Source organism: Delphinus delphis, chromosome 5 (genome assembly GCF_949987515.2).
Source record: "Delphinus delphis chromosome 5, mDelDel1.2, whole genome shotgun sequence".
NCBI lineage: Eukaryota > Metazoa > Chordata > Mammalia > Artiodactyla > Delphinidae > Delphinus > Delphinus delphis.
The window spans coordinates 49,034,082-49,060,242 of record NC_082687.1 but is presented as its reverse complement, the minus strand read 5'-3'; the positions used below and the strand labels follow the sequence as shown (position 1 = coordinate 49,060,242).

Genomic DNA, 26,161 nt, shown 5'->3' with positions numbered 1-26,161 from the left:
GAAAGATGTACTGGCACAAGATAAAAAGTATGTCTCAGCTGACATAGTTGCCGTTTTAAGACTGCTAAGTTTAGCTGAGTATGCCTGAATTTTTTTAGCCTTTTTTTTTTCTTTTTAGCATTGGCATACCATATGAAATGTGGGCAGTTGCCAGTACTCTACAGAGTACTATGGCAGAATTGGCAATGATTGAATCAATTCATTCAAGCAAAAATTCATCATGTGCCTACTGTGTGCATAGTTTGTAAAATCTAAGTCTCTGCTTCCTGGGGCTTTACAGTGTAATAAGTGTTATAGTAAATATACACACGAAGTGCTAATCATCTGCCTGTTCCTCTCCTACAGCGGTTGCTAAGTTCTGTGCAGAACAGTACACTACATTATGTATCTTAACGCTACAGATTTAGGTCTTAACCTCCTACTTATATATTCTTCAGCACCTTTTTCTCCCTTCCCACCAGAATACTTTTGCAGTCTTTAAATCCCAACCACATTTCATTATGTGACTTTACTTCAAACTTCACAAGAAGATCAATGCTATTAGTCACAAACTCCTTCAATTTTCCAAATGCTAGAAACTTAGGTACTTCTGGATCTTTCCTTTCCTCCAATATCAGAGGAATGAGACACTCCCAGCTCTTATATAAGATGAATTATCCGTCTGTACTCTAGTTCCAATCCCTGAGTTCTCTTCTATTATCTTTTCTGTCTTCAATCCTCTACATTTGTGGTTCCACTGTGTTTCCTTTCCTTCACAACCAAGCTTTAAAGAGTATTCTACATTCAATGTCTCTTTTTGTTATCTGAATTTCACTTATTAACCCTCTGCAGTCTGACTTATGTACCTATCACACTATCACAAATACTCTGTTTGAAGTAATCCCATTATTTACAACAAAGTGAATTCTTACTCTTTTATATAATAGGGAAATGATTATTTTGTTGGAACTATTAGAATAAGGTCACACCTATTAGAATGGACAAAGACCCTGGAGTGACTTTCTGTTCTTTTTATGTAGCATTTTTTTTCCTTTTAGAACCTTGTAATAGAGACTTGATTAGTCATTCATGAAACTTATTTCTTCTTCCTGGGCAAACAGCTAGACTAAATATCCCAACTTCCCTTTAGTTATTTGTGGTCATTTGAATGACTTTTAGCCAGTGAAGTGTAAAAGGAAGTGACATGCTCATTTTCAGGCTTAATGAAGTCCTTCCATCTTCACTCTTTGTCCATCAACTTGAAGCTAGTGAGTATGGTGATCTTAAAAACTGTATTTTGAAGATGGCCAGAGCCAGAAGAGAGAAGGAGCATGAATGGCTAAATTACTACTTGGAAGACAGACACCTCCAAATTAGAAACACTGCTTTTTGGACTTCCTGTAAGAGAGAAAATTGAGATTTGAGAATTCATATGTTACAGGAGCTAGAATGACTATGACTAACCTAGAAATTGGTGCTGGAAGTGGGGTACTGCTTAGGCAGTACCCCATATTTTTATGCTATAAAATATGCGGTATTGGCTTACTGATGATGCAGCAGATGTTGGAGAAACTGGTATCAGAGGCTGGAAGGAGACCCATGTTTCGCAGTGGCAAAATGGGGGGTAAAACTATTACCTACCTATTGAGACTGTAGCTCAGTACAATCTCAATAATAAGAGGAAATAGTTCAAAAGAGTATAAGTAATACTGTATTTTGCATTTTAGCATTTTACTTTTAGCAAGACTTTGCTAAAGAGATAAGCTCAGGAAACAGTTGCAGAAATGAAAGTGCATAGGAATATTTGGAATTCTTGACCTGGAACAGTAAAAAAAAGAAACTAGAAGAGGCCTTGAGTACAGTCCTCCCAAGATTTAGTGCCGGAACAAAAATCAGATCAAGGCTTTGGCCTTTCCATCCAAGGCTGTTATTTTCGATGGCCTCAAGGAGGCTGGGATGAAGTTCTTGAGAAACTGACACGGGGGCAAGGAAGCAAAGGAATAAATTGGGTGTAGTTACTGGAGGCAAATAGATCATAGGACTAAATTTTTGAAGGAATTTTATTACTGATCAAATTATGAACTTGATTCAAATATTGTTCAAGTGTTAAAACCTTGAGGCAGCTGTTCCATCCCAAACTTGCATAAGTAGAAAATAGAGCATAAATGCTTTACAACTCCCCAATACTCACATAGGACGTGGCCATGGGTAATAATGGGCAGAAAACATTTCAGAGGCCAGTATTGGGCCATACAGAAGACAGAGGACAAATTCCCCTCCAAAACTAAATTGCGATCTCATCAAAATTTCCTCCACTCACAGCAGATGGACCACAAAATGCCTGCTCAGTATTTCATCATTGTTATGTATCTATATTGCCTAGTGTCTCACAGTTTTCTCTTTTCCTAATGAGAGCATATTGTAGTTACCTGTTTCTGATCTACCACTGTACAATATGTTTCCTGGAATTTGGGGTGATATTAGAGATAACTTGTGTTTTTTAATTCATAGGTTGTATCTGGACCTAATGAAGAGGACTGCACATTACCTAAAAACTAGACTTTAAGCCCGACCTAGTAACTGGATAGAACTTCTAGGTTGTCTTTATTGGAGTAGGATGTGTTCTTTGTTTGGGAAGAGAGGTAAAATGGATATTTAGTGATCAGAATAGTGGACTCTTGCAGACACTAGATTCTTCTTCTGGGCACAGAGTTAGATTACATTTCCCAGCCTCCTTTGCAATTAGGCTTCCCAGTTAGATATGCCAATTAGATTCTAACTAGTGGAATGTGAGTATAAGTGATGAGCTCCTATTGCATCTCTGGTCCATAAAAGATATCACATGAAAAGTTCTCCAGCATCTCCCATTCCCCAGCAACTTAAGGCATTTGTATTGGAAGCCATGTGTAGAAGATGGCGAAGCCACAAGGTGGAAGGACTCTGGTTTCCTGAATCTTCACTTGGAGGATAGCTGCCTGCCTATTAACTTGTGTTAGAGTTCTTATGCATTCTTTTTTTTTAATTAATTAATTAATTAATTTTTTTATGGCTGTGTTTGGTCTTCGTTTCTGTGCAAGGGCTTTCTCTAGTTGCGGCAAGTGGGGGCCACTCTTCATCGCAGTGCGTGGGCCTCTCACTACCATGGCCTCTCTTGTTGCGGAGCACAGGCTCCAGACACGCAAGCTCAGTAATTGTGGCTCATGGGCCTAGTTGCTCCGTGGCATGTGGGATCTTCCCAGACCAGGGCTCGAACCCGTGTCCCCTGCATTGGCAGGCAGATTCTCAACCACTGTGCCACCAGGGAAGCCCCTCTTATGCATTCTTTTGTGTGACCCACTGATATTTGAGAATTTGTCCTAACTAATGTAGATCTACCCTTGTTTCTCCAGGTGCAACCATCCATTTCCTGGTCTTAACTCCCATACCACAGGAGTGGGCCCATGAATCAAGCCAACCAAAGTACCATAATTCCTCAGTCATAGGGATTGGTTTAGGAATGGGCAGGTTAACAAAAGGAGCCAATCAGAGACAACCTCACCATTTTGGCTAGCATTATTAAGAAAGAGGCACCTCACTCTGGCTGAAGTTAAGCAAAAGTTTAAATTATCTGTGGCCTTTGGTCACCATGTGGCACGAACATGTCTGAGAAAGAAATCATTACAAGACAGTAGAGGCAGTCTTGATGGTATTGCAAGAGGAAAAAAGTGCTCATGAATTGAGACATATTTCTTGGCTCTCTCCTCAGAGTTGAAACCCTAAGGGGTAAGGGATAGACACTGCCAGGAAGACTTCGGAATTCAAAAACAGGGAGCTTGTGGCTTGGGTCCTGTTTCCCACCTGGAACTTTGCCCAACACAGGCAACTACAATCAAGTAGAAATGGCAACATAATATGTTTAAGCAGATGGCCAGGCAGCATTGATAACCACTCCCACTCCTGCATGTTCCTTGACTACACTGAACTGAAAAGGAGATACAGAATTCCTTAAGAGGTATGTAAATTTGATTCACAGTAAGAGCGCAATCGCTTTACACAGGCTTGCTGCAGTACAGGGTGATTGAAACTCATGGCACAGGCTGTGGTATGAATCCATGGGTTGGATAGAGGATCCTATTGAAAAAACACTAACACCCATAAATTCTAAAGTAAGGGCAGAGGAAAAACAATCACATTTTGAGAGAATAGATTGCAAATTGTATCAACAATAGACCTTACAGCAACAGATTTAGACAGCAAGCAGGCCAGATGCCCCTCCAGCAATGCTATGGTAGTGAAGGACTTACCTCCAGCAACCAGATAAAATCTTAGAGAGAGAGAAAAGCCTAATAATATGTTAAACTTTGAATTCCCTGAACTTGCATCCAAAATTGATGTGAAATTCAAACGGACTGTTAAACTGGAAAAGAGTAAGAAATCTCAAAGTGGCAAGGTTTGGGTTTTTATTCCTGACTAGTATATAAAATAATACCAGTGTCAACAAATGACACACCCTGAAATGTAAAACTGGTAAGTCTAGGTGGCATGCACAGTGATAATGATTCCTTGGCTTAGGAGGTTCGTTAATATTTACTATGTTGTAGCAAGCAAGCAAATTTTTAAATTTTAGATCTTAGACAGTGTCTATATCAAGGTTAACGTTTTAGGGGAATTGGTAGAAAAATGTCAGGATTTTGCAGTGTGTCCATTAGCAAGGTCCTACAAGAAAGGGATACATTTCAGTTCAAGCTGCCTATATGAATGCAGAAGAAAGAACACAGTTAACCCTTAAACTGTGCGAATTTTTAAAAATAAATACAGTGGCCCTCAGTATTGGGGGACTCCACATACATGGTTAAATCTGCAAATGCAGAATCCACAGATCTGGAGGGTTGACTACTGGACCCAAGCATCTGCAGATTTTGCTATCTGTGGCAGGTCCTGGAACCAGTCACCTTTGAGTACTGAGGAACAACTGTATATTTCTAAGACACCCCCTTTCTGCATGTACTCAGTAATCCATGTGACTGAGAATCAACTAAACCTGCAATGTACAGGTTTGGAAAACCCATATTCTCTGTCCTGAGCTAAAGCTAGTGCAAACAGCTAAGGAGTTGAAAACTCAGTAAAAGATATAATTGGAACCCTGAAAAAAGCCTGATTCTTGATCACCTCATGCATCTCTTGCTGTGTATATCCTATCTGACAAAGTTTGACAAATTAGTCCCATTGTGAGGAACCATTCCCTGAGATGCAACTTGGAGGCAAGTGGACAGAGATAAATCCTAGCTGCATTATCCCTAAACTCATTGCTCAGCTTATGATTTTGGATGCAAAGGCCAAATTAGAAATACATAGTTAATTTAGTTGACTGGAGGATAGACATTGCATTCCAAACTTGTAACACATTGCTAAGGGACAGAAAACAGATTAACACACCATCTCTGTTTTTGGTTTCTAAACCAGAGTTACCAAAAAGCAAGGTGGCCAGCAACCAACTAAGATTGTAAGAGACTTGTATAGACAAAAAATACCAAGTCTTGCAAACAAAGGCCTATGATTGCTTAATTCCAGTACCCTCTTATGTATGGGCAAGGGATCAGGGAGCACCTTCCAGAGCACAAACTCAAGACATATTAACTGGACTTCCCTGGTGGCGCAGTAGTTAAGAATCCGCCTGCCAATGCATGGGGCACGGGTTCGAGCCCTGGTCCGGGAAAATCCCACATGCCGCGGAGCAACTAAGCCCATGCGCCACAACTACTGAGCCTGCGCTCTAGAGCCCACAAGCCACAGCTACTGAGCCCACATGCCGCAAATACTGAAGCCTGTGCACCTAGAGCCCCTGCTCTGCAACAAGGGAAGCCACCACAATGAGAAGCCTGTGCACCGCAATAAAAAGTAGCCCCCACTCACCTCAACTAGAGACAGCCTACACGCAGCAACAAAGACCCAACACAGCCAAAAAAAAAAAAGGACGTATTAACTAACCAAGAACCTCATCTACTAGCTAATTAGAGTGCCCTTACTTTCCTTAAGTGTATACCAATATCTAATAAAGTTATCTTTATCATGCTGTACCATGATGTGCTACATTCAAACCTGGTTTAAGAAATGCATATCACCTAGAACTCTTGGTTTCCAAGAGCAAGATGGAAAAATTGGATGAGAGTTTGGCATGTCTCCTGTTGGAGAAGAGTATTTCAGTTGTCCATGGTATAATTATATTATCTTAGACTAGGGCATTTTTAAAATTCTGTGTACTGAAGAAAGCACAAGTATAGGTGCCGGGTAGCCAAGGGTAGAACGTAGTGAACAACACTTTTGTATGTCCATCTTTTCAGGAGATTCCTATCCTTTATGTAATAAAGCTGTCAGTTATATGACTTCCCCTGTCATAAAGATAGGTACATGAGCCAAGCCAATCTCCAGAGTAATATATGACAATTTTACTGAGGCTAGAGCTGCCACTTACCATCTTTGGCACAACAGGGAGCAAACCTACCTAACCACATACAGGTGTTCCTTGGAGGTATTGCAGGTTCGGTTCCAGACTACCACAAGAAAGCAAATATCAATAAAGTGAGTCACGAATTTGTTGATTTCCCAGTGTTTACAAAAGTTATTTTTACACCATACTCTAGTCTATTAAGTATGCAATAGCATTATGTGTTAAACATATTAAAGCATTATGTCTTAAGCATGTTTAAGCATTATACCTTAAATAAAAATACTGCTAAAAAATGCTACCATCATCTGAGTCTTCAGCAAGTCATAGTAGTAACATCACAGTAGTTTCACAGATAACCAAATCATATATAGTAATAATGAAAAAGTTTGAAATGTGAGAATTACAAAATGTGACACAGAGATACAAAGGGAACAAATGCTATTGGAAAAGTGGTGCCAATAGGTATGCTCAGTGCAGAGTTGCCACAAACCTTTTATTTAAAAAATGCAGTATCTGCAAAATGCAGTAAAGTGAAATGTAACAAAGCAATGTATGCCTGTAGAAAAAACAGACCAAGGCATTATAAGCAATAGAGACTAGAGTCCAGATAGCATTTGAAATCCAGGATCGTAGACTAACCCATTGTCCATTAATTAAGTGGCCACTAAGTTCTGTCTTTTTTCCCTCCCACACCTGCTGCTCTCATTTAAGCTATGTCAAGGTACGTTTTATACATGTGCAACTAAAATATCCCTGACTAATATAGTCCCCTGGGTGGCATAGTCCCATTCTTAGAGAATCTTACAAAACAAGGATTGGGGCAGTAGTTAACATTGTCCCACCAAAATCTCCATGGAGACATTTCCTCAATTGTCTTCCTTGAAAAATTGTTTGACTTTATTAAGAAGATAGTGATTTATGATTACTTCCTAATTGCCAAAGACATTAGCCTCTCCCAGTCCCTACCTTACCTGGTGTGGAATTTGGCATCAATTGTTGCAGTTTCCAAGTGGGTCCCGGTAAACTAATCCCCCTCTTCTTGCCTAGGTTCTGAACAATTTGGGAAATAAAGCAAAGGATAGAAATGAAGGCCAAAATATCACTTTATTACAGATAAAGTTAAGTTGGTTGATGTTGCGTAGTGGGAAAACCAAATCGGCCTGCCAACTGATCCCCAGAATTAGGCAGATTTATACCTCCAATTCCTAGCAGCAACACTTGACAGGGACAGCATGGAGGATCAAATGGGAATTTGGTCTCTGGACAACCTTGTTCTTTGAGGTTGGAAGACAAAGCTAAATCAGACATTCTTCACAAATTTACTAATTTTATAAGTCACTCAATCTCCCCAAGTGTAGAGGAAGACCCAGAACTAATTGAGGTCCTTTCACAGGGAGCAAACTTCAGAAGCAAGCACGTTGCTTTCTCCACTAGCATCATTGACCAATTCCTACTTGAACCTTCCTTCCTTCCTTCCTTCCTTCCTTTAGTTTCCGTGATAACCTAGTTGCTTTACCTTTTTAATCAATCCTGCTTATTCTTTATAGGCCTTTCTTCCTCTATCTGGTTCTTAAATATTAAGAGTTCCCCATGATTCTGGCCATTGCCCTATTTCTATTTTATATACTGTCCCTAAGGAATCTCATTTAAGTTCACAATTTCATTTACCATATATAAGACTAATGAATTCATATCCCTTATCTCCACCCCAACCCATATAGATCCAGGGTTACCAATGGAATTACAGTGTTTAAACTAATGTTTCCTTAGCCTTTATCTCCAACCTAAATGGATCCAAGGTTACCAAATCCTATTCATTCGTTCTATGTTCTATGTTCTTACTACCTAATTACTTTCTTTGCCTCACAACCACTGCCTTAATTTGGCTTCTACCATCTTTCATCCATTCTATTGCAAAAGTCTATTAATCTCTCTGCCTCTGATCCTACTCTACTCCATTTTATCCTCTACATTGCCACCCAAGTTAATTCTCTACCTTGTAAAAACAATTTAATTCTGGATACAAAAACAATACATATTCATTGTAGAGCGTTAACAAAATATAGAAAAGCACACACACAGGAACATTTAATTCCATCAGCTAGAGATAGCCACTGATGACATTTTAATCCAACTCTTCTCAGTGTTTTTTAGGTGTATTTTTTTTTTTTTAGATGTTGGGGGTAGGAGTTTATTAATTTATTTATTTTTGCTGTGTTGGGTCTTCGTTTCTGCACGAGGGCTTTCTCTAGTTGTGGCAAGCGGGGGCCTCTCACTATCGCGGCCTCTCCTGTTGAGGAGCACAGGCTCCAGACACGCAGGCTCAGTAGTTGTGGCTCACGGGCCCAGTTGCTCTGTGGCATGTGGGATCCTCCCAGACCAGGGCTCGAACCCGTGTCCCCTGCATTAGCAGGCAGATTCTCAACCACTGCGCCACCAGGGAAGCCCTAGGTGTATTTTTAAATAAAACGAGAATGCTGCTGCTGCTTGTTTAGCGTGCTTTTGTTTTTGTTTTACTTAGTATATGTGAGCATATTCTCAGGGCATTAAATGCCATTTGTATTGAATATATAATGGATATATCAACTTAAGCATTGCAAACTGGCAGCCTATAACCAATAGTGAATATATAATGGATATATCAATTTATTTAAGGCATGCACTGCAAACTGACAGCCTATAATCAAAACTGGTATATGGACATACTTTTTTTTGTCCTCACAGCATTACAAAGTTATTTGAATTTTGAATGCCTTTACACAAGATAATGCTGTCTTCCAATTCCTCATAGTTTCCACAAATTTTTTTCTCTTATGCACAGTATTATTCCGTTATACTTGTCCCTAACCTGTTTTTATTTTGTTGTTGCTATTGTTTCTGTGTGTGTTTTTTTTTTTAATTTGAGTTGAAAACGGACAATTTATGCAAAATTAGAATGGATTTTCATTCATTCACCAAGTATTTGTTGCCTACCCACTATGCACCATGCACTATGTTAGGCAAGAAAATGGTGAGCAACACAAACATGGGCCCTTATACCTTGAAAAATATAGTCTAGTGTGGTGTGAGAGATATACAAATAAAATAACTGCTACAAGGGAAACCTGACCTAGGGACTTGTGTTTTGTTTGGGAGGGCAGAGCTTTCCTGAGGAAGTAAAATTCCTTTTACCTGGTACATCATGTCCACCTTTCAATGAAAAATTACAAGGCATACTAAAAGGCAAAAAACATAGTTTGAAGAGACTAAACAGTTATCAGAACTATAGTCCTTGCAGGAATGTTGAAATTATCAGACCAGGAATTTAAAAAATCTATGAAGAAATTGATACAGCCACTATGGAAAACAGTATGGATGTTCCTTCAAAAACTAAAAATAGAACTACCATATCACCCAGCAGTCCCACTACTGGGCATATACCCTGAGAAAACCATAATTCAAAAAGACACATGCACCCCAATGTTCATTGCAGCACTATTTACAATAGCCAGGACACAGAAGCAGCCTAGATGTCCATCAGCAGATGAATGGATAAAGAAGATGTGGCACATATATACAATGGAATATTACTCAGCCATAAAAAGGAACGAAATTGGGTCATTTGTAGAGATGTGGATGGACCTACAGAGTGTCATACAGAGTGAAGTAAATCAGAGAAAAACAAATATTGTATATTAACACATATATGTGGAATCTAGAAAAATGGTATAGATGATCTTATTTGCAAAGCAGAAATACAGACACAGACGTAGAGCACAAATGTATGGATACCAAGGTGGAAACGGTGGGGTGGGAGGAATTGGGAGATTGGGATTGACACATATACACTATCGATACTACATATAAAATACACAACTAATAAGAACATACTGTATAGCACAGGGAACTTAATGTACTGTGGTGACCTAAATGGAAAGAAAATCCAAAAAAGAGGGGATATATGTATTTGTGTAGCTGATTCATTTTGCTGTACAGTAGAAACTAACACAACTTTGTAAAGCAACTATATTCCAATAAAAATTAATTAAAAATAAATAAAAATAAAAATCTATGATGAATGTGCTAAAGGCTTTCTTGGGCAAAGTAGACAACACATGAGAACAGATGGATAATGTAAGCAGAGAGATGAAAATTCTATGAAAGAATCAAAGAAACAGAAGAGATCAGAAACTAACAGAAATAAAGAATGTCTTTGTTGGACTCAGTAGGAGACTGGACACAGCTGAGGAGAGAATCTCTGAACCTGAGGATATAACAATAGAAACTTCCAAAACTGAAAAGCAAAGAGAAAAAAACTGAAAAAAAAAAAACCATCCCAGACTATCCAAGAACTGTGGGAGAACTACAAAAGTGTAATATGAATGTAATGGGAATACCAGAAGGAAAAGAAAGCAGGCAACAGAAACAATATTTGAAGCAATAATGACTGAGGACTTCCCCCAAATTAATGTCAGACACCAAACTACAGATCCGAAACATTCACAGAACACTAAGCAGATAAATGCCAAAACAAAACGTACACACACACATACACACACACATAAAACCAAAAACAAAACAAAAAAATTACACTTAGGCATATCATATTCAAACTTAAGAAAATCAGAGGTTAAAGAAAAAATCTTGAAAGAAGCCAGAGGGAAAAAATAGCTTACCCATAAAGGAGCAAAGATAAGAATTGCATTTAACTTCTCCTCAGAAACCATGCAAGCAAAAGGATAGTGAAGTTAAATATTTAAAGCATTGAGAGGAAAAAAACACCAGCCTAGAATTCTGTACCCCACAAAATTATCATTCAAGTGAAGGAGAAACACTTTCTTAGACAAACAAAAATTGAGGGAATTTGTGGCCAGTAGACCTGCCTTGTAAGAATTGTTTTAAAAAATTCTTCAGAGAGAAGGAAAATAATATAAGTTAATAATATAGGTGACTTCAACTTGACAGGCAGGCACCTTTCTGGTTTTGGGAGGACCAGTAGCTCCTCTGGTGGCCTTATTCTGAGGTGTGGCTTTAGGTTGTAATTCTGGAAGCTCACCTAAAATCCATTTCATCTGTCCATCAAAATAATTCTATAAGCTATTTAATGTCCTATAATATATCCCTTTCTGCTTAAAGCACAGTATATTCTACTCTCTTCAACTTAACTCTGACCAGTAGAGTAGTACCAGAGTGGCTATAGACAACATCCTCAAGAAAATGTGAACTTGTGATTGGTTATCTGACCTGAGTGGGTTTTAAACAAGCAAGAATCCTTTTGGCGTCAGTAGGTGGGACTCAGGAAATCTGTTGCTTAGATGCTCACTTGTGATTGCCTGGAATGTAGTGCCTACTGATGTCAAGACTTTGGCAAACCATGTGAATATAATGAGAATGAGGAATACAGGTTTGTGGAGTGGATTGTCTGCTTTTAACTATACCAAACAAAGCTTAAATGAAGACCGTGACAAATCCAGGATTTTAAATTCCAGGCTCCAGGCATGATTAGAGTTTTAGGGAGCTTCTATAATTGCCCTAAAAGAAACTTGCATCTTTAGGTCCAGAGCAATCATATCTGAAAATAAGATGTAGAGTCTCATCTTCCAAATTGCAGGATTAAAATGAAGGTTGCATTTACAGTATTTCTGGGGCTTATATATAAAAATCAGGGACTATTTGGGATACAGTGAGACCCTGAGAACATTTGGGTGAACTGAGATAACCCTGAGGTTCATAAAACATCAAACCTCACCATGTATTCTTTACCAGCATGCCCTCTTCCCTTTATGTTAAGAGCGTCCTCTCCGTGCCTGAAATCTCTGTAGCAACCCCACTTGAGGGAGCTACCACATGCCATATCTCTACCACTTCTTGGATCCAGACCAGATCTATAACTAGAGTCATAATCCATTAAGAGGTCTATGTGTAACAGTGGCAAGCTTTTGATATGCTCCAGAAAACTGGAAATACATATAAAGATGAAAAAAGAATACAAGTTTAGATAGAGTCAAACTTATTGATATAGGATTCTCAATTCCATGTGGTTATAACTATTTTAGATGTAGTCACTTTGGAGTGATTATAATCATTTGTTTGCTTGAGTGACTGAAATGTATTTTTGCTGGTGGACAATGTTAAGTGGATTTGAGATATCAGAAGTTCCTTAGCAAAACGTAGAGTAAGGGATAGAAAGATTTAAGGAGAAAGGAAAACTTGAGTGATTTATCATGTTCACTCTTTCTCCTACTTTCCATTGTCTCCCAGAAGAGCCCAGAGGATACTCCCTTCATCAAGATATTGAGAAGGTAGTGACAGAAGTGTCAGTAGTCTTGAAAAGCTCAACACTCTAGTTTCCATCATCTAAAGTCTGCGGAAAAGTGGGGGTTACAAATACTATTGAAAAAGGCTCTCTGATTTTAATAGAAATGGTGTAATCCTATAGTAGTACAGACCAATTTATTGCATTTAAGCAACAGAGGCAAGGTAGGTGTGATTGCCGTAACTGTAAGACTACAGTGGAATTCAGAATGAAAGGCCTTTGGTAATGGCAAATTGACCATGAAGCTCCTTAGGACTTAAATAGATAGGCAGCTTACAAGAATAGTCAGGGTTACCACATCGCACGTAGCTCTTAGCAACATTTACATTGTAGTCTATATAGATGGTATCTCCTGGAGTACAAGACCTACTACAGTGAGAATTGTGCACCCTTGAATTGTGCAAAATGGTGGCCTGGATATAACTTAAAACATACTGAAAATTGAAGCTTCTTACCTAATCTCCAAACCTGAGTCATTTTACAGTCCCTAAGAACCCCAAGAAATGGTCACATGAAGAAGATAAACGCATCACAGGTACATGCTGCAAATGTTTCTCCTTACTTTCTTTAAGGGACCCATGGATATTTACTGATGCTTGGCCCCATTTCTTTAACCCTATCTCTAGCCACATCCTTGCTATGTCCTTACCATAGCCAGAGTGTATTTTCCTGCTTCCTCACTTTGGGCCCAGCAATATGATTTGTTTTAGCCAGGTCATATAGATGGAAGTAACGTTGTGTCATTTGTACATGTCTGCTTGACTTCTTGCCTCTCTATTGCTGTCATGAGAACACATCCTAGCTAGTTCACATATTCAAGGAAAAAGAGATAGTGGAACAGACCCACACCAGCAAACTTGCACCTCAGCTAAACTTAAGATATGTGAATAAGCCCAGCTGAGATGAACAGAGCTACCAGTAAAAATGAAGAGCAACACCCAGGGGGCCTCTTTGGGTTTTTAAGGATAACATAATGGCATTTGTGTATACTTCTTCAACGTATCTAATCCAGTCTAGGGAAGCTGACCCACCAATGTGAACAAGAACAAATAATTGTTGTTAACCACTGACTTTGGGGAAATTTTGTTATGTAGCAATAGCTGATCAATACTTGGAAGCTATTCATTGAGAAAAGGGAATACCCAGGAATTACTGGACACTGACTCTTAGCATACTTGAATCCCCAGGACTTGGAGTGCCACTGTGATCCACCAATTAGAATTGTTACTTATGGAAGTAAGATAAAGCTGCATTCCTGGGAAAATTGCATGATTAGTGCCACCATAAAAGACTTGAAAGATGTAGTGGCAATGATTTCTTTCTATTCACATTTATGTGTCCTCTTTTGCCTATGTAGAACAGATGAGTCTTGGAGAATAGCAGTGGATTACTGTAAATATAATCAGGTAGTGACTCTAGTTACAGCTGCTGTTCCAGACATGCTCTCTTTGTTTGTTTTGTTTTGTTTTGGTTTTTGTTTTTTTTTTTGCGGTACGCGGGCTTCTCACTGTTGTGACCTCTCCTGTTGCGGAGCACAGGCTCTGGACACGCAGGCTCAGTGGCCATGGCTCACAGGCCCAGGCACTCCACGGCATGTGGGATCTTCCCGGACCGGGGCACAAACCTGCGTCCCCTGAATTGGCAGGCGGACTCTCGACCACTGCGCCACCAGGGAAGCCCCAGACATGCTCTCTTTAATAAAGCAAATCAACATAGCCTCTATCAGTTATAATATAACTATTAATCTGGCAATTGTTTTTTTCCTTCTATCTCAGTAAGAAGAGGACTCCAAAAGAGTGTTTGTTTTTACCTTGAAGGAGCACAAATATACTTTCATTGATCTGTTTCAGCTCTCTAGCTCTGGGTTACATTCTAGCCTGCACAGACCTTTACTATCTCACTATCTCATAATCCTACATAACAACACACTGGCCAACTACTTTGATGATATACTCATAGTAATGGGTGACTGGATTTCAGGGAGTGGGAGGTAAACTCCAGTGAAAATACAGGTAACTGTGACCTCACTGAAATTTCTGAGAGTCAGGTGGTCTCAGCATCTCAGGATATTCCCTCCAGCACAATAGGAAGAGTGGTGCACCTTTTCCCCATATAACTAAGAAAGCACTTGATGAGCCTCTTTGAGTTTTATAAGTAGAGTATACTACATTTGGATGTGCTACTCCAATCTATTTAATGAGTTACCAACTTTGAAATATCCTCAAAGCAAGAGAACTTTCTAGCTGGTCTAGGCTGTAGATTAAGGTTCTATAACAGATTTAGAGTCTATAACAGATCAAGATGCTGTTTGGAGCCAGGAGAAGAATCATGGTGTAGCCTACTAGGGCTTTGAATCAGTGCCATATAATCAACTATTCTCCTTTTGGAATATTCCTGGGCTTGTCCTGTGAGCCTTAGTAGAGACTAAACACCTTACCATGAGAATTTAAGCCTGTGAAGTCTGGGATGACCATCACCAACTGGGTTTTATCTAACCTAACAAACCCAAACCATAAAGCTGTATATAACCAGAATCACTTTAACATCAACTGGAAATGACATATAGAAGATTGGAGTCACTGAAGCCACTGGTAAATGACATGACCAAGTAGGTGCCTCACATTACCAGATGCCTACTCTGTCTACATTGCCACCATTCTATCAACCCACACTTGTGACCACATAGGGAATTCTCTATGACTAGTTGACTCAGGAAGAACAAATTCAATCCTGGTTTGCAGATGGTTCTGGAAAATGAGCTGGCCCCTGCCAGAAGCAGATTGCTATAGCATTACAATCTCACTCAAAGGTAACTCCAAGGGGGAAGAACTTTAATCAGTGTGTGTCATTTTCAATCTGGAAAAGCAGTGTACTTTTTCTATTTATGGGTAGTGGTTAGTGGTCTGGCTGGACATACAGGGACATGGGAAAAATAAGACCGAAGGATTAAGGGATAAGTACATTTGTACGTACGTAGATGGTAAGTACGTAGATGGACCTCCTGTAATGTTAACAGAGTGTGAGCATATTTATATCTCATGTAAATGCTAACAACAGTAGCAGCAGCAGCAGCAAAAGAGGTCACCTCTGCAGGGGAGGCTTATCATTAATCAGGTAGCCAATGTGACCTCTTACGTGGCTACTAGTTAGCCTCTTTCTCCAGCTAGTCATTGCTTGGTCAATGGTTCCCTGAACAAAGTATGATGACAGAGATAGAAGTCATTTATGATCTCAGAAAAACATGGACTTCTCTTCCAGAGGGCTGATCTATCTACTGCTATAGTTGAGAGCCTAATCTTCCAGCAGCAGAAAGCCAATGCTGAGCACTTGAAACAACACCATACACCAGGGGGACCAGTCAGCCACCTGGTGGCAGGTTGATTATATTAGACTTTGTCTATATATAGGTGGAATCAATTTGTCTTCATAGAATGGATCACTATTGTGCAGCTATATTTGTTTTTCTTGCCTGCCATACTTCCTGTAGCAATGCTATTTATAAAATGATAGAATGGCTTATTCAGCATTAGAGAATCTCATACAACATTGCATCTGTCCAAAGAACTAATTTTAATGTAGATGAACTAAAGCAAAAGAATAACAACCATTAACAACCATGTGGCCACTGTTTTTAAATGGTTTATAAATCCATGTGATTACTGAACTATAAAGCAATGACTTTATAGAATGGTGGGATGGTCTATTGAAGAACTCAATTATGATGTAAGAAGCAAGTTGGGAAGTACTGTCTTAAAGGATTCAGATACTCATTCTAATAACAGAACACATTGGTCTGAGAACAAAGTGGTGGCAGTGGAATGGCACAAGTCACTCTTAGACCTAACGACAACAAATTTATGTTGTCCAGACTGAGACACTTTTAATAACTGAAATGGAGGGACTTCCCCGGTGGTCCAGTGGTTAAGACTTCGCCTTCCAATGCAGGGGGTGCCGATTCAATCCCTGGTCGGGGAGATGAGATCCTGCATGCCTCACGACCAAGAAACCAAAACATAAAACAGAAACAAATTCAATAAAGACTTTAAAATTGTCCACATCAAAAAAATCTTTTAAAAAAATTGAAATAGAGCATTAAACAATTAAACTTACATAATATTTAAAAATATGTATTAAACAACAAATTGATTTTGTTATATTGTTGGGCCTATAAAATAGTCTGTTTGAAAACTATTTTCAAAAATAAATCTGGATACACTAGAGAAAATTAAAAACTGCTTAATACTGATTATTAGTGCATTAAAAATAAAAACCATCCGCTTGCCGATGCAGGGGACACGGGTTCGTGCCCCGGTCCGGGAAGATCCCACATGCCGCGGAGCGGCTGGGCCCGTGAGCCGTGGCCACTGAGCCCGCGCGTCCAGAGCCTGTGCTCCACAACAGGAGAGGCCACAACGGTGAGAGGCCCGTGTACTGCAAAAAAAATAATAATAATAATAGCAACCAATAATTATTCTATAATATTTATGTATTTTAATCAGTTTCTCAACTATATCTGTCTCATACCATGTATTTTTTCACTTCTGAAAAATGTATTTTTTTCCAGATTCACTGAGATATAATTGACATATAATATTTTGTGAATTTAAGGTGTACAATGGAATGATTTGATGCACATTTATACTGTGAAATGATTGCCACAATAAAGTTAGTTAACACTTCTGTCACCTCACATAATTACCTTCCCTTTTGTGGTGATAGCATTTAAGATCTACTCTCTTTAGCAACTTTCAAGTATAGAACACACTATTGTTAATTATAGTCACCATACTGTACCTTAGATTCAAATAAATTATTCATCTTATAACTGGACGTTTGTATCCTTAAACCAACATCTGCCGATTTCCCCTGGCACCCAGCCCTAGTGAAGAATTTATTTTAACATGGCATTATGTTTGTAATTTTTAATAAAAATATCTCTAAACTTCTTCAACATTGTATTTTACAGTTAATGAATTTTAAATTATTGATGCTCTCAGTTGACTCTTCTGTTGACCTCAGTATTTTTATTTGACTCTTCTGTTCACCTCACTATTTTTATTTGGGATGCTCTCAGTATTTTATATGCTCTTTATATAGGTTAATATAAGTATCTGATAAACTCAGAGCAAATTATGCCAAATGGACTATATTCTCGAGTTGGATTTTGTTTTATTATATGTGTAAATATTTCAGCCCAAATGTTTTCAGATACTGTCTTCCCTGCTTCCACTCATTGTATCCTTTTTAAGACAAATCTCATCAAATAAATGATCTCTATTCATGATTCTTTGAATGTAATATCAAATATAGATGTTGCACAATAATAGGTAAATTCTCAATTTCATTCTGTTCTTCTACAGTATATAAATTTATTCAAGTAAAAATAGAAGCTCCACGAAAGCATCTCCTCGTAAGTCAAGGGTATTTGTTTCTTACTGCTATTGTATTAAATTACCACAAACATAGTGGCTTAAAACAACACAGATTTATCATCTTATAATTCTGGGGGTCAGAAATCTGAAATGGATTTCTCTGGGCTAAAATGTGAAGATGTTGTCAGGATTGCATTCTTTTTGCATGCTCTAGGAGAAATTCTGTTTATTTGGCTTTTCTAGCTTCTAGAGTTTGCCTACATTCTTTGGCATGTGGCCTCTTCCTCCACCTTAAAGTGCATTCCTCCAACTTCTGTTTCCATCATCACATCTTCTGGGACTGCTCTGCCTTCCTCTTTCATCTTTTAAGAACCCTTAGATTGGGCTTCCCTGGTGGCGCAGTGGTTGAGAGTCCGCCTGCCGATGTAGGGGACATGGGTTCGTGCCCCGGTCCGGGAAGATCCCACATGCCGCGGAGCGGCTGGGCCCGTGAGCCATGGCCACTGAGCCTGCGCGTCCGGAGCCTATGCTTCGCAACAGGAGAGGCCACAACAGTGAGAGGCCCGCGTACCGCAAAAAAATAAATAAATAAAATAAAAAATAACCCTTAGATTACATTGAGCTCACCTGGATAAGGCAGGATTGTCTCTCCATCTCAAGAGCCTTAACTTAATCACACCTGTCAAGTCCCCTTTGCCATGTAAGGTTACGTATTGCCATGTACAGTTTCCTGAGATTAGGGCATGACCAGGAATATTTTCATAGGACGCGGAAATGGCTGGGTCATATTGTAGGTGTATGTTTACCTTCTAATAATGGGTGAAATAATTGAATAAACAATTCACTAAGTAAGATACATGAGTGGCAAATAAGTGCATGAAATGATGCTCTGCTCTATATAGAAATATAATTGATTTTTGTATATGAATCTGATATCCTGAAACATTGCTAAACTTCCTTATTAATTCTAGTAACTTATTTGTACACATCATAGGATTTACTTCACAGAAATCATGTTGTCTGTGAATAAAGGGAGTTATACTTCTTTTCCAGTCTAGATGTTTTAAAATTCTTTTTCTTTCCTAATTCACTGGCTAGAACCAGCAGTACAATGTCGATTAAAAGTGGTAAGATAAACATCCTTTCCCTGTTCCTGATTTTAGAAAGAAAGTATTCAGTCTTTCACTATAAGTATAATGTTAACTGTAGGTTTCTCATATATTTTGTCTATGAGTTTAAGGAAGTTCCCTTCTGTTTCTGGTTTTACGAGAGTTTTTACCAGGCATGTATTTTGTATTTCTCAAATGTTTTTTTCTGTATTTATTGAAATGATCATGTAGTTTTTCTTTCTTAGTCAGTTATTACCCAGAATTACATAGGTTGGTTTTTGAATATTAAAACAATTTTACATTCCTGGGATAAACCCCATTTATGATGTATTATCCGTTTGTATATTATTGTATTTTATTTGATAACATTTTGTTAAGAAGCTTTGCACATATAAGCATGAGATATATTGGTCTGTAGTTTTCTTGTCTTATAATGTAATTTTATGGTTTTGGTATTGAGTAATGTGGTCCTCACAGAATGATTTGGGAAGTATTCCCTCATCAATTTTCTGGAAGAGTTTCGTAGAATTGGTATTATTTCTTGTTTAAATATTTGGTAGAATTTGCCAGTGAAGCTATATGACCCTAGGGTTTTCTTTGTGGGGAGGTTTTTAACTAAAAATTCAATGTCTTTAATAGCTATAGAGTTATTTAGATTATCTGTTTTTTTTTTAATTTATTTTTGTTTATTTATTTTTGGCTGCGTTGGGTCTTCATTGCTGCATGTGGGCTTTCTCTAGTTGAGGCAAGCGGGCTACTCTTCGTTGCGGTGCGCGGGCTTCTCATTGTAGTGGCTTCTCTTGTTGTGGAGTACAGGCTCTAGACGCACAGGCTTCAGCAGTTGTGGCATGCTGGCTCAGTAGTTGTGGCTCTCAGGCTCTAGAGCACAGGCTCAGTAGTTGTAGCACACGGGCTTAGTTGCGCCGTGGCGTGTGGGATCTTCCCAGACCAGAGCTCGAACCTGTGTCCCCTGCATTGGCAGGCAGATCCCTAACCACTGCACCACCAGAGAGCCCCCTATCTGTTTCCTCTTGAATGAGCTTTGGTAGTTTATGTATTTCAAGGAATTTGTTCATTTTTTGTCCTTCTTCAACTCTGGTAATATTTGCTCTGAAATCTATTTTGTTTGATATTTATATAACCATCCCAGCTTTCTTTTGATTAGTCTTAGCATGGTGTGGTTTTTTCATCCTTTTTTTTTAAACCTATATGTTAACATAGCTGAATCTTGCTTTTTACCCAACCTTACAATCTCCAGTTTTTAAATGAGACTATTTAGACCATTTACATTTAATGTGATCATTGGAATGTTTGAATTTAAATATATGGTCTGGGTATTTGTTTTCTGTTAGTCCCATCTGTTCTTTCTTCCCATTTTCCTATTTTTCTACTTTTTTAGAGCAATTATACAATTTTCATTTCATTTTATATCCTTTGTCAGCTTATTAGCTGTAACTCTTTATTATTCACAATAAAGAGATACAGAGTTTTAGTTGTTGATATAGGGTTTATATTATACGTCTTTAACTTAACACATTGTACCTTCAAATGTTATTATATTCTTTAATGTATAGTGTAAAAATCTTTAATAGAAATAATAGATAATAGGTGTAATAGAAGTATAGTTGTATTTTCCCTTTCTGGCCTTTTTACAATTTTTGCCTTACATTTTACTTCTACATATTTTATAAACCTCACAGGGACTTCCCTAGCAGTCCACTGGTTAAGACTCCACACTTCCACTGTACAGGGCATGGGTTCAATCCCTGGTCGGGGAACAAAGATCCCGCATATCATACGGTGTGGCCAAAAATAAGTAAATAAATAAATAAACAAATAAACCTCACAATATGTTTTTTTAAGGAGTCAGTTATCTATTAAAGGCATTTAAATAAGAAAATTCTTGTTTTCTTTTTTTCAGCTTTACTGAAGTATGATTAACAAAAATTTAATATCCTTAAGATGCACAATATGTTTTTATAAACACTTACATTGAAAGATGATTACCACAATCAAGCTAATTAACATATCAATTAACTCACACAGGTATCTTTTTTTGTGTGTGCTGAGAACACTTAAGAACTACTCTATTTCTTTTTCTTCTCTGATTGCTGTGGCTAAGCCTTCCAAAACTATGTTGAATAATAGTGGTGAGAGTGGGCAACCTTGTCTTGTTCCTGATCTTAGTGGAAATGGTTTCAGTTTTTCACCATTGAGGACGATGTTCGCTGTGGGTTTGTCATATATGGCCTTTATTATGTTGAGAAAAGTTCCCCCTATGCCTACTTTCTGCAGGGTTTTTATCATAAATGGGTGTTGAATTTTGTTGAAAGCTTTCTCTGCATCTATTGAGAATATCCTGTGGTTTTTCTCCTTCAGTTTGTTAATATGGTGTATCACGTTGATTGATTTGCATATATTGAAGAATCTTGCATTCCTGGAATAAACCCCACTTGATCATGGTGTATGATCGTTTTATTGTGCTGTTGGATTCTGTTTGCTAGTATTTTGTTGAGGATTTTTGCATCTATGTTTATCAGTGATATTGGCCTGTAGTTTTCTTCTTTGTGACATCTTTGTCTGGTTTTGGTATCAGGGTGATGGTGGCCTCGTAGAATGAATTTGGGAGTGTTCCTCCCTCTGCTATATTTTGGAAGAGTTTGAGAAGGATAGGTGTTAGCTCTTCTCTAAATGTGTGATAGAATTTGCCTGTGAAGCCATCTGGTCCTGGACTTTTGTTTGTTGGAAGATTTTTAATCACCGTTTCAATTTCAGTGCTTATGATTAGTCTGTTCATATTTTCTATTTCTTCCTGGTTCAGTATCAGCAGGTTGTGCATTTCTAAGAATTTGTCCATTTCTTCCCAGGTTGTCCATTTTATTGGCATAGAGTTGCTTGTAGTAATCTCTCATGATCCTCTGTATTTCTGCAGTGTCAGTTGTTACTTCTCCTTTTTCATTTCTAATTCTATTGATTTGAATCTTCTCCCTTTTTGTCTTGATGAGTCTGGCTAATGGTTTATCAATTTTGTTTATCTTCTCAAAGAACCAGCTTTTAGTTTTATTGATCTTCGCTATCGTTTCCTTCATTTCTTTTTCATTTATTTCTGATCTGATCTTTATGATTTCTTTCCGTCTGCTAACTTTGGGGTTTTTTTGTTCTTCTTTCTCTAATTGCTTTAGGTGCAAGGTTAGGTTGTTTATTTGAGATGTTTCCTGTTTCTTAAGGTAGGATTGTATTGCTATAAACTTCCCTCTTAGAACTGCTTTTGCTGCATCCCATAGGTTTTGGGTCACCGTGTCTCCATTGTCAGTTGTTTCCAGGTATTTTTTGATTTCCTCTTTGATTTCTTCAGTGATCACTTGGTTATTAAGTAGTGTATTGTTTAGCCTCCCTGTGTTTGTACTTTTTTACAGATCTTTTCCTGTAATTGATATCTAGTCTCATAGCATTGTGGTCGGAAAAGATAAAAGGAATCCAAATTGGAAAAGAAGAAGTAAAGCTGCCACTGTTTGCAGATGACATGATACTCTACATAGAGAATCCTAAAGATGCTACCAGAAAACTACTAGAGCTAATCAATGAATTTGGTAAAGTAGCAGGATACAAAATTAATGCACAGAAATCTCTGGCATTCCTATACACTAATGATGAAAAATCTGAAAGTGAAATTAAGAAAACACTCCCAGGCTTCCCTGGTGGTGCAGTGGTTGAGAGTCCGCCTGCCGATGCAGGGGACACGGGTTTGTGCCCCGGTCAGGGAGGATCCCATATGCCACGGAGCGGCTGGGCCTGTGAGCCATAGCTGCTGAGCCTGCGCGTCCGGAGCCTGTGCTCTGCAGTGGGAGAGGCCACAACAGTGAGAGGCCCGCGTATCGCAAAAAAAAAGAAAACACTCCCATTTACCATTGCAAGAATAAGAATAAAATATCTAGGAATAAACCTACCTAAGGAGACAAAAGACCTGTATGCAGAAAATTATAAGACACTGATGAAAGAAATTAAAGATGATACAAACAGATGGAGAGATATACCATGTTCTTGGATTGGAAGAATCAACATTGTGAAAATGACTCTACTACCGAAAGCAATCTACAGGTTCAATGCAATCCCTATCAAACTACCACTGGCATTTTTCACAGAACTAGAACAAATAATTTCACAATTTGTATGGAAACACAAAAGACCCCGAATAGCCAAAGTAATCTTGAGAACAAAATATGGAGCTGGAGGAATCAGGCTCCCTGACTTCGGACTATACTACAAAGCTACAGTAATTAAGACAGTATGGTACTGGCACAAAAACAGAAATATAGATCAATGGAACAGGATAGAAAGCCCAGAGATAAACCCATGCACATATGGTCACCTTATCTTTGATAAAGGAGGCCAGAATATACAGTGGAGAAAAGACAGCCTCTTCAATAAATGGTGCTGGGAAAACTGGACAGGTACATGTAAAAGTGTGAGATTAGAACACTCCCTAACACCATACACAAAAATAAGCTCAAAATGGATTAAAGACCTAAATGTAAAGCCAGAAACTATCAAACTCTTAGAGGAAAACATAGGCAGAACACTCTATGACATAAATCACAGCAAGATCCTTTTTGATCCACCTCCTAGGGTAATGGAAATAAAAACAAAAATAAACAAATGGGACCTAATGAAACTTAAAAGCTTCTGCACAGCAAAGGAAACCATAAACAAAACCAAAAGAGAACCCTCAGAATGGGAGAAAATATTTGCAAATGAAGCAACTGACAAAGGATTAATCTCCAAAATTTACAAGCAGCTCATGCAGCTCAGTAACAAAAAAACAAACAACCCAATCCAAAAATGGGCAGAAGACCTCAATAGACATTTCGCCAAAGAAGATGTACAGATTGCCAACAAATGCATGAAAGAATTCTCAACATCATTAATCATTAGAGAAATGAAATCAAAACTGCAATGAGATATCATCTCACACCAGTCAGAATGGCCATCATCAAAAAATCTAGAAACAATAAATGCTGGAGAGAGTGTGTAGAAAAGGGAACACTCTTGCACTGTTGGTGGGAATGTAAATTGATACAGCCACTATGGAGAACAGTATGGAGCTTCCTTAAAAAACTACAAGTAGAACTACCATATGACCCAGCAATCCCACTACTGGGCTTAGACCCTGAGCAAACCATAATTCAAAAAGAGTCATGTACCAATATGTTAATTGCAGCTCTATTTACAATAGCCAGGACATGGAAGCAACCTAAGTGTCCATCAACAGATGAATGGATAAAGAAGATGTGGCACATATATACAATGGAATATTACTCAGCCATGAGAAGAAACGAAGTTGAGTTATTTGTAGTGAGTTGGATGGACCTAGAGTCTGTCATACAGAATGAAGTAAGTCAGAAGGAGAGAAACAAATACTGTATGCTAACACATATGTATGGAATCTAAGAAAAAAAAAAAAAGGTCATGAAGACCCTAGGGGTAAGATGGGAATGAAGACACAGAGCTACTAGAGAATGGACTTGAGGATTTGGGGAGGGGGTAGGGTAAGCTGTGACAAAGTGAGAGAGTGGCATGGACATATATACACTACCAAACGTAAAATAGATAGCTAGTCGGAAGCAGCCGCATAGCACAGGGAGATTAGCTGTGCTAATCTGTGACCACCTAGAGGGGTGGGATAGGGAGGATGGGAGGGAGGGAGATGCAAGAGGGAAGAGATATGGGAACGTATGTATATGTATAACTGATTCACTTTGTTATAAAGCAGAAACTAACACACTGTTGTAAAGCAATTATACTCCAATAAAGATGTTAAAAAAAAGAACTACTCTATTAGCAAATTTCAAGTATGTAATACATTAACTCTAGTCACCATGCTGAACATTAGGTCTCCAGGACTTATTTGTCTTATAACTAAAAGTTTGTATCCTTTGACAAACATCTTCCCTTTTCCCTCAACACCTGCTAACTACCATTCTACTCTTTATTACTATGAGTTCAACATTTTTTTAGATTCCTTCTATAAGTGAGATCATGCAATATTGGTCTATCTGTGTCTGGCTTATTTCACTTAGCATAATGTCCTCCAGGTTCATCCATGTTATTACAATGCAATTTCTATGCTTACTTCAGGCAGAAGGGTAAATCTAATACTGGTTACTTGTCTTGCCAAGGAGCAAAAGTCCAAAGTGACTTTTTTAAAAAGCAGAAAGCTTTCATATTATGTTCCTCACAAAATCTGTCAATAACTTCTCTCTGTTCATAGGATAAAGTCCACAATCCTTGGCAAGGTCTTCAAAATCTGGCTGCTTCTAGCTCATCTTGTGCCATCTCCTTACTCTTTCTGTTTCAACCACACAAGCCTTCTTTCCGTTGTGGAAACTCAGCAGCTGCTTCTGTCTCTCCTCCCCCAGGCTTTACCCTATATTTTGTGCACCCCTTTTTCACCTAGCTAATTCATATGTGTAGTTCAAAATTTGCTTTGAATGTCATTTTTTTCAGGGAAACTGTTCTTGGCTTCTATCAGTTAGTTATGTTTTTATTGTTGTCCCCACAGGCTTAGAGATCAAGATTAATATCAAGGAGATACTCTGTAATTCATCAAGGTGTATGTTAAATTACTTCTGAGGGTGTTTCTAATTGTAAGTTTCTATGATTGGATATAACACATGTTCTTTATTTCTTCCAGTTTTATTGAAATATAATTAACATACAACACTGTATACATTTAAGGTGTTCAGCACAATGATTTGACTTGCATACATCATGAAATGATTACCACAGTTAAGTCTAGTGAACATCCATTATCTCACATAGATACAAAATAAAAGATAAAGAAAAAAATTTTCCTTGTGATAAGAATTCTTAGGATTTACTCTCTTGACAACTTTTCATATATCACATACAGCAGTGTTAATTATATTAATCATGTTGACATTGCATCCCTGGTACTTGTCTGTCTTATGACTGGGAGCTT

The 26,161-nt window shown here is 38.2% G+C and overlaps 1 long non-coding RNA gene across 4 annotated transcripts in view; it reads left to right on the top strand.

Annotated features, from left to right (window-relative positions):
- Positions 1 to 26,161, top strand: part of LOC132425916 (uncharacterized) — a 124,143-nt gene that overhangs the window by 760 nt on the left and 97,222 nt on the right. Inside the window, exons 2-3 of one of the 4 annotated variants that reach the window (XR_011246477.1) lie at positions 3,725 to 3,970; positions 22,599 to 22,953. This is a non-coding gene — a long non-coding RNA (uncharacterized lncRNA). Of the gene's footprint in view, positions 1 to 3,724; positions 3,971 to 5,421; positions 8,263 to 22,598; positions 22,954 to 26,161 lie in introns of those variants that run through there. The other 3 variants (XR_011246475.1, XR_011246476.1, XR_009519541.1) reach the window with 3 other exon arrangements.